Raw genomic sequence first — 9,924 nt, 5'->3', positions numbered from 1 at the left:
CGATGTGTGGTTCCATCGGGGTCCCATCCGGATCCTACTTGTAGGATCCAGGTCATCTATCTTCATCCACACCATAATCTTGATCTGTTATTTCTGAAGCATTTGATCTTGAAAAATATAAAATGCCGGAATTATATATGATTGTTTATTTTTTTCAAGACAAATGTGATTATAGGGCACGTAGCCCACGCTAAGTAGTTGTAAGGTATATGGTCCATTAATAAATTCATTTTAATTAAAGTCTTAAGGTTCTCTCTTTTTTTTTTTTTTGATCCGAAAGTCTTAAGGTTCTTGAATTGACAGAAATATTGTCTCTGTGATGTACAATGATTGCTATTTATTTACTCTCTCCCCAAAATTGAGTTGAACCTTCTCCTCTCCCTCTGGTCCCCACTGATCTCTGATCCGTCGGTGGCCGGAGTTCACCACCCTTGCATCCCGGAAAACCAACTGAAGTGTCCGTACGTATTAGGTTGCTTATACCCGACTAATTCTAAAATCTAAAATTTAACTACCGAACAATCTTTCAGTGGCCTCAATATTTGTAAAATGTATTGGTCAAATTCGGATTGCTTCTTCATTAATTGGATTGAATTTGGAACACCTCCTACTCGATCGGAGTGGATTGGGTCGTTGTTGAAATATTGAAATCTGAAAGAAGAATTGGTTAGTTCCTACGTTATTTTTGGGTGACAGAAATTCGATCTGGTGAATCTGTTTGCAGGCGCCAAACCGCCAACATAATTTTTCTATGCATCAGCATATTTGTTTAAGCAGAACGAGTATTAACTAGAATCAGTCAACTTGATTAGGGGAGTGATTTTCTATTCCGGGGATATTAATAATGAGGTGAACGACATCTTGCTGTTTTTTTATCAAAAAAGAAGAAGAAGAGAGTCCTGGAACGTAACTTCTGGACACAACTGTATTCGGAGCCGTTCGATGTATGTGTACTCATGTGATCCAAGAAAAAATGGGCTTACATTAATTACCTTTTTGTTTCCCTAATGGCCAGCTTTTCTTTTTTATTTTTTTAATGGTTGCAGTGTAATTATCCCTACATGAGATTAGTCTCGATAAAGAAAGCGCGATGACTACCGTCTTTGTGCTTTTCTTTGACAACAAATGGCTCTCGGTCAACCAATGCCGAGATTCATGAGATCACTCGCAGCCAGGGGTGGCAAACGGACGGGTTTGAGTTAATTTGGGTAAGTTGTTAGTGGGTTGGGTCTTTAATTAGTCATTGACCCATTTAGATCTATTAACTATGAGTTTAATTACCCATACCCGACCCGACCCATTTATTTAAAAGCAAACCCGACCCGCCCATTAACCCAATTACATATATACTAAAATTTATGATCGAAAAATTGGAAAAGTAAAAAAAAATTATGATCGAAACTCATAAATTTTTTCAAAAAGACGAGAATAAGTAAATTTTTTTGTCTTATTGATTTATTTTTATCTTTATTCAAAAAATTATAAGTTTCAATCAATTCTTTTTACTTTTCCGATTCCTCTCGTTGAAACAAATCAATAAGTCACAAAAGTTTGATACAAAATAAAAAAAATGCAAAAAAATTTAAATAAGGACAAAAAAATAAGTCACTTAATTTTTTGATCCAAACTCTATGCGGGACTACCATGAGAGAAATTTATTCATGACGGAGCGCAATTTCACCGGTCCATTCGTGCAATCAATGGATGAGATGTGTTTTCAATTTTGACTGGTCAAAATAATTATTTCCGGTCACAATTGGTTTTTAATCCGGACCGTCCAAAATAATTTTGGACGCGTGTGATTTAACACAGAATAATTGAATAACGAGAGAGAGAGAGAGAGAGAGAGAGAGGCCTAATTTTGTCAGAAGTGAAGCAGCAAAAGAGACGGGCGGGGGAAAATCTGATAATTGGTAAAGAGGCAGGAATTTGGTGGGTTACTTTCATTATCCATTGGGTCATTTAAGTAGATCCAATTGATGCCCAATTAAGACCCAACTAATAATGGGTTAGCTGGGTTTGGACCCATTCTTACCCAATTAATAAATGAGTTGGGTTGGGTCTATTTTTTAGTTGATGGGTATGAATTTGTTAATGGGTCTGGGTTCAATTTGCCACCCCTGCTCGCAGCAAAGAAAGCGCGACCCATAACTGCCGTCTTTATGCTTCTCTTTGGGTCTTGACTTCTCGTGATTAGGAACTTCATAAGGATTATTAAACCAAAACACCCCTAGTGTAAAGCTAGGAACCAAATTGACGGTTTTTTTTTTTTGATCAGAAAAAAGGGTGGGAGGGGGCGACCAGCGTAGCAACCCTCCTTGGGCGTGACCATAGGGGCTCCCTACCCGCTGTGGAATGTTCGGTTTGAGCCATAGCTACTGTCCGGGAAGACAGGCCGTCACCACAGCACAACCAAATTGACGGTTGATACGCGTATTTAAATTGGTGGGCCTTAACTGTCAGTAGGTCATAAAAAGTGGTCTTTCCTTTTACGAAGGCCTATCCACAATTGATTCATAAGCGACACAAAATCCACTCGATCAACTTGCTAGATATTGGGGGCCCTGCTTTTGATCTAGTTGCACAAAGCTATGTCCCCAACTAATGCACGGGCGAGTGAGGGTGTGGGAATGTGAGGCTGTCGCTCCATCATCTCCGGAGGGGCAGAGAACTCGTCACTGTTTCGGCTGTACTACCGAAGGCTCTAGAGAAGTCGGAATCGGAGGGCATTCATTTTGGAGCGCGAAAGGATTAATTTTTTAAAATTTTTCAACCAACTCAAATTCATGAGTTTGAGGATTGAGAGCCGAAGCGAGGATCATTTTGAAGGTTGTTCCCAAACCCCTCGCATGTCTATAAACATTTCATCGTGCACAACAACTACAAATAGTTTGGTTTGATGTGACAGTTTTGCATCAAAACTCCAACAACCTGACCTTAGTCAGCGGATCAAAAAAAAAAAAAAAAACCTGACCTTAGTCAAAATAAAAAGGCTAAGAGCAAGGTTATCAGATATGGTAAAAAAGCTTTTTAGCTAATTTACCTGTTGAAAATGAGAAAAGTTCACCCACAGCAGATTCTGTAAAACCTTCGGTAGAGTGCCTTCCGCTACAGTACTTCGGTAAAAGAAGCGAAGCACTGTTGAAAAGCAATCCATTACTCTCTCTCTCTCTCTCTCTCTCTCTCTCGCTCTCGTTTTCTTCTTCTTCTTCTGCAAGAACAAAACTCCATCCTTCGGCACCATCTCTGAATCGGAGCTTCTTGGTTTCTTCCGTCGCCATTCATCTTTCATTCAATAACAGGTTAATCCCATTTTCTTCCTATTCTGGAGCAAAAAAATTAGGGGTGTAAAAATCTAGGGGGAGTTCTGAGAATGAAATATAGTTCTTGTTAATGGGAGGGGTTTAGAAAACTTAGGGGTTGAAATTTTTGTGAGATTCTCAGTTCTTAAGAGCTTTGTACATACAAAGACTTCAAAACATGGAATTGGATGGAGGATTTGTGCCTTTAGTGAAAGTCTCGAACCTGGGTGCAAAGGAATTGGGTGGAGTTGGGTCGAGTCTGGGTGCCAAGGAATTAGGGCTTCAAACACAAATCTATCTGGAATGGAAAAGATGGAAAAAAAAAACATAAAAGAAAAGAAAAAAATGATAGTTTAATAGAGTATAGGTAAAATAGATAGTATTGGTGTAGTGTTGAAAATGAGAAATAGCAAAATGTGCACTGTTCATTAGTATTTTTAGCTCAATTTTTACCTAAACTGGTTGTTATGTAAATTTGCTAGTGAATAGAGCAATTTTTTTTATTTTACCTACTTACATCTCTTTCAACAACACACCACACCAATACTATCTATCTTCATTCCAGAACCATTTCTTTCATGGTTGGAGAGAGAGAGAGAGAGGAAAAAAATAAACAATGGGAAACGAATGAACAGTTCTTCGGTAGAAGAAGCGAAGAACTGTCCACAAAGAAACTCTACCGTGTAGTTTACCTATGCTGCTGCAACTGAAAATTTCCCACTTTGGTTAGGTAAAATAGATATATCATTTGTTCACCTATGCTGGTAAACTTGCTCTTAACATCTCAAGAAAGAAATAATTAAAAAAAGGTATTGCCTGTGAACAGAACCTAGGAAAATATACTTACGGACTGTAGCTTTAGCAACTTTACCTAGTCTTTTACCAAGGCTCTTGGAGAGCCCCTTTTTGTAAATTTTAAGTAGCTAAAAATAGCTAAAATGTCTTTTTTACCTAATCTGTTGCTCTTGCTCTTTATACTCTGCATGCTAGGCTCAGGTGCGTTGAGGTGATGACTGATGAGGAAGGTGTTTGAATCTCTTGGTTTTAATGCTTACTAAGTTGTGGGGTCATTTAATTTGGAATCTCACTTTTAAGGTTGAGTCTTAACTTGGATTAAACTGACAAAAATTGAAGAACCAGTTGGTGAGTCGTTTCTTTTTATTTATTTTTAGTTGATTATGATAATTAGTAATTAGTGAGGTGGGGATATGGATTAGATGCTTGGAAGCAGGGGCAAGCATGATGCTTAATTGCATCACTTTGAGAATGAATACAATACATTTAACTACCGGAGTAGTGGGCAGCTAGCGCAGGAAGGACGCTTGAGAGCTTCTCTCTCTAGAGAGAGCCCTCCTCCTTTTTCTCTCTTTTTCTTCTTTACAGCTCCACTTTTCGATTTTTCCCTCTCCCCAGTCGGCTTTCCCCATCTCTTTTCTCCCACGTTCTTCTCTCTTTCTCCTACGCTCCCACCTCTATGGATGTAAGATAATTGAGACTCTCTCCTTAGGGAGGATAGATTTCCCATTTCCTTCATCATTTTTGGACTCTGCCACCAGATCTATGGAACTGGATTTGGGCTATGAGTGGTTCGGCGGCGGCAGAGACAACGTTTGCGGCGGCACAAGCTCAAATTGGTGCGGCGGGTCATCTTGAGAGTTGCTCTTCTCATACCTTACCTCTCCCCTTGGTCCCTCCACCCACCTTCACGAGTGTGATTGATGAGTCCGGCTCCGGTGTTTGGTTCCATGCGGCCTTTTGTTTTTTTGTTGTTTTGTTTTGTTGTTTCTTGTATTTCCGGACCGGTAGTGTCATTTGTTATAGTTGTACTGTTTTTCGTTTTAATATAACTGGGATCATCTTGCTTGTAAAAAAAAAAAAACTACAGTAGTGGAGTTTGATAGTGTAAACTGGATTTTTATTTTGAGAGATATACTTATTGAATTAATTACTACATACCCCGTAGCTTCTCGCAAGGAAATTGTTTGGGAGCGTGTTTTGTGTGGGCGAGCACTAGGTTGGATCGGGTTGTTACAGCTCACGTGCATCGAATGGGCTAAATGCAATTGTGTTCGGAGTTGTGTTTCAAAGTAGTGTTCCTATCAATATTGCTCAAAAACAAAAGACCCCAAGTGTTTACACCGGGAGAATAACTAGCGGAGCAAAAACTCCAAGAGTTTGGAGAATCTCTTGAAAAAAAGTTTAAGTATCGATATATCAATCAATCAATCTATAAACTAAGCAAATGTGTTTTGCTTCTTCTTCTTTTTTGGATTAAATTGGCATTAAAAAACAACAAAAACTAATACATAGTCCTAGGGAGTTTAACTCTCCTAGCATCATCAAGGATGATTTGATTCAAACAGTTCGAAATCGATTGAATAATAAAGAAATTATGATCACTACTACTAAGGTTAGCTCTTGCAATAGCATCCGCACTTCAGTTCTCCTCCCGATAGACATGACAGACTTCTGCCTTAAGCCGATCCAGTAACACTCTGCAATCAAAGAGCATGTTACTTAATTCACGGTTACACAACACTTTTTGTTTGAGGAGTTGCACCAACGTCAAGGAGTCGGTTTCCACAAGAATGCCGATCAAATTTCGCTCCAAGGCAAGTTGCAAACCGTCCATAAGAGCCCTACATTCAACTGCAGTGCTAGAGGAAGCTACAACATCCTTCCTTTGAAAACCCAAAACCCAATTGCCTGAACTATCGCTTATGAGCCCTCCTGCCATACCCATACTCAAGTTTGCATCAAAAGATCCATTAAAGTTTACAAAAGTCCAACTGGTGGAGGAATCCAACCCACTAGCTAACACAGTTTGTTTGCTACGGTAACACTGAACACGGTCACAAGCAAGGGTTCATTCAAGAGCAAGATTAATCACATTCCTGACTGATACTGAAAACTCAGGACTAGAATCATAAAAAATGCGACGATTTCGAGAAAGCCAAATACGGCACGAAGAGTTAAAGGGAACAGGACACGCCATGGGACACCACTAGGATGCAAAACTTGGGAAACACAATTAAAATGAGTACAGTATATTACTAATCGGCCCCGTGTCAGACCCCAACACGGGTCCACTCCTATTACGAAAATACCCCCCTTTTGAGCCCAAAAACATCCGAACCTATTTTCTGTTATTTTTTCTTTATTTAATTAATTAATACTAATGTTTATACTCTGCAACTTTTTTCTTTTTTATTTCTTTAAAATTATTTTAGTGTTCCGATTTTTAATCTGGTTGAATCGGTAGAAAGATCTTATTTTTTTATCATTTCATCTTCAATGGTCATAATGAATTTTTGGACTCGTAGAACCAAATATCTCTTAGGACTAATCAACGAGAGTCTTAGAGTCAAAATTTAATTATGACCATTTAGGATAAAATAATCAGGAAACTAAAATCTTTCCACTGGTTCAAACGGATTGAAATTTGGAACATTTATATATTTTTTCTAGAACTTTCTAGGGCTATTCAACGAGAGTTCTAGAGTCAAAATTTAATTATGACCATTTAGAATAAAATTATCAAAAAAATAAAATCTTTCCACCGGTTCAAACGGATTGAAATTTGGAATACTTAATTTTTAATTATATTTTTAAATATATAAACTATCTAAAAAGTTAAAAAAATTTAAGTATTGGTTCAAAGTTGCCCGTTGGTTCAAAAAAATTTAATTATGACCATTGGTTCAAACTTGCTAACTGTCTGAGTTGCCCGTTGGTTCAAAAAAATTAAATTATGACCATTAGTTCAAACTTGCAAACTGTCTAAAATAGTCTAAAATGTGCAGGTGTAGCAATAGTTGCCCGTTGCAAATTTGATAGAGCATTGATAGCATTGGTTAAAGTTGCAGGTGCAACAACAGTTGCCCATTGCAAATTCAACAGAGCATTGAGAGCTTGGCTTATATATTCACTTGTGTATGCCTTGGCCTATATATTCATTTAAAATTTTATAACAAAAAAATAAAATAAGAGAGAGTGAGACTGCGGTGAGAGAGAGAAAGCATGTGGAGGTGGGGTAAAAGGGAGAAATGGAGGGGGTCCCCTGACACGGGGGCGATTAACAGCCCTCAATGAGTATATTAAAATGAACCCAACTCTCGAACGAAAGAAGAAAAGACCTCCTGACAGTGTAAGGGATTCCGGCTCCGTTTCAAAACATCTTCTTAAAAAATAAGTATTTATTTTATATTTTTATAATTTTTTTATTTTTTTTGCACCGTATAAAAGATCTTAATAAGATCTATCAAATAAGATTCATATTGCTAGAAAAATTATTTGCGTTAACACATTATTTTTTAACTTGAAATTGCCTTCTTAAAAAATAAATACTTTTTTTTAGTTCGGAAGGGGCCGACACCACACCACATGTGTTGAGCAGAGTCACAGTACTCCCTTAGCACATGAGAAGTCGACTCCTGAGCCGAGCAACCAGCTGGACAAAGATCACTATCAGCAATATTTCGAATCACAAATGTGTTTTGCTTTCAAAACCATCCAAACCCTCCTTTCTAATTTTCTAGATTTTATATATTTTTTTGTTTATAAGAATCACAAATGTGTTTTGCTTTCAAAACCATCCAAACCCTCCTTTCTAATTTTCTAGATTTTATATATTTTTTTGTTTATAAAAAATGGAGAGGAGGGGGAGAGATGTGGGGGTTGAATATTGAGGAAAAATTATTCTATGCTTCAGGGACACCGTCACGTGCATCGAACACGAGATTGAAAAAAATATTAAACTATTTTTTTATCAACTCGCGTTATGCCTGTTCGATTTACAGGGCCGGAAAAAGTCAATGTAATTTTTTTTATCCCGTACATCGAACGGGCACAAAAGCTCGTTCTATATGTACTCCAGTTTTTTGGAAGTTTCTCAATGGTGTCATGACGAATCAAATAACAAAGCAAGGTTGGCAATATACTCGATTTTATTTTCAAGTGTCAAAGTTTTTGATGTCAAAGCTTTATAAACTTCGTGTACCAAAAAAAAATAAAAAATTAAGCTTTATAAATTTCTCAACCTTTATAGTTTATATGATATGAATGTTCATTTTATGATTCCCAAACATGATATCTACGATCTACCTTCCTTAATTCCCAGAATAAAGAATAGTGTTGCAGTTGGACTCTTCATCAAAAGGGCGGGCCTTTTAATAAGACTAGAGACCGGGGCACACGCGATGCGTCTACAAGTCGGATTTTCCCAACATTTTGTAAAAATGCTTCTCACTTTTTGTGCAAGTCAGACTGTCACAACATTTTTGTAAAAATATTTCCCATTTTTTGTTCGATCAAATTTTCAAAAATGTTGTGAAAATCCGACTTACACATACATCGCGTGTGCCCCTGCCTTTAGTATTAACCTATTGTGATAGATAAACAACAATTTAATTCTAAGAAAATCAATCAAATTGTTGCTAATAATTCGATTGATTTTTTAGCGTGCAAGTGTTTGTGCATTTTCTTTCTAAAATTGCGAGAGCGAACATCAAGAGCGCGGCGCATATGGAAGATTGAAAGCAGGAGTGAATGGCCAAATTTGCTTCTAGCTTACTGCTCTTTGACATATGAACACTTTCTTTATTCCGTAGATAATCACTTATGGAGTTATAAGTGATTATCTACTATTTGGTATCTTTCGGCTCTGTTTTTTACATAATTGATTACTGTTGTAAAACAATATGGTGTTTTTGCTTTTAACGGTTGCATTGTTTGGGGAGTGGAAGTGGTAGAAGAGGCCCAATAGAAGAGAATGAAATATGGTTAATACCAATGTTTTGAATATCTCGAATATGAGAATTCCATGTCTCTTTTTGTTTGTCCACCGAAAATCATGTTTTTTATAAACATGATTTTGCCACGATCTAATACCTAAATACTCTTCAATAAGATGCGTGTGCAAGTTGATGTATGCTTGGCCTTTAGTGAATTTATCATAAATTTTGTCAAAATTCGACTTGTACACGCATCGTATGTGTCCGGCCTCTAGTTGTCTTCAAAATCAGACACCCACAATTACAAAAAGTGTCGAGTTTTGCATGGGCATGGATCTAATTTTTCTAAATTTAGAAATGTGGTACTCTATCGGGCAGAAGGGTAGAGACTTCACCACTTCGTAAAAAGTTAAAGTTAATTCACCACTTCCCGCAGTGGAGTACGGTCACAATGTCTTCTGCCTTTGGAAAACCTCGAACGACAAAGTACGGTTACAATGTCCCTGGCCCTCCGAAAACCTTGATTGGTCCAACCGCGGCGGAGGGAGTACGGTCCCGGCATCAGTGGACCCGCATGTGCTTAGGCGTTAAATTAACTTGGAAAACTACATTAGTACGTGTTTACCAAAAAAGGGAGTTAAAAATGATGCCCCAAACAACACGCTCAAGTTGGGTTAAAAATTATTAATTTGATAAAGGCTAGAGAAAAACGGCATAGATGATAAGAAACGTACCAAAAATATAGAATTAACTTTTTTAGCAGATCACAGTGTCCATCCTAAAAGCAAAACCATGAGCATCTGAAGGTTTTTTTTTTCTTTCCCCACTCGCGTGTTGTCAATGGTGGAAAGGAGAAGACAACTGTTTCGTTTGTGGATGTGGTACAGTTT

The sequence above is a fragment of the Rhododendron vialii genome, chromosome 1a, assembly GCF_030253575.1.
Source record: "Rhododendron vialii isolate Sample 1 chromosome 1a, ASM3025357v1".
NCBI classification, from domain to species: domain Eukaryota; kingdom Viridiplantae; phylum Streptophyta; class Magnoliopsida; order Ericales; family Ericaceae; genus Rhododendron; species Rhododendron vialii.
The sequence above is the reverse complement of the archived record's forward strand: the minus strand, read 5'-3'. Positions refer to the sequence as shown.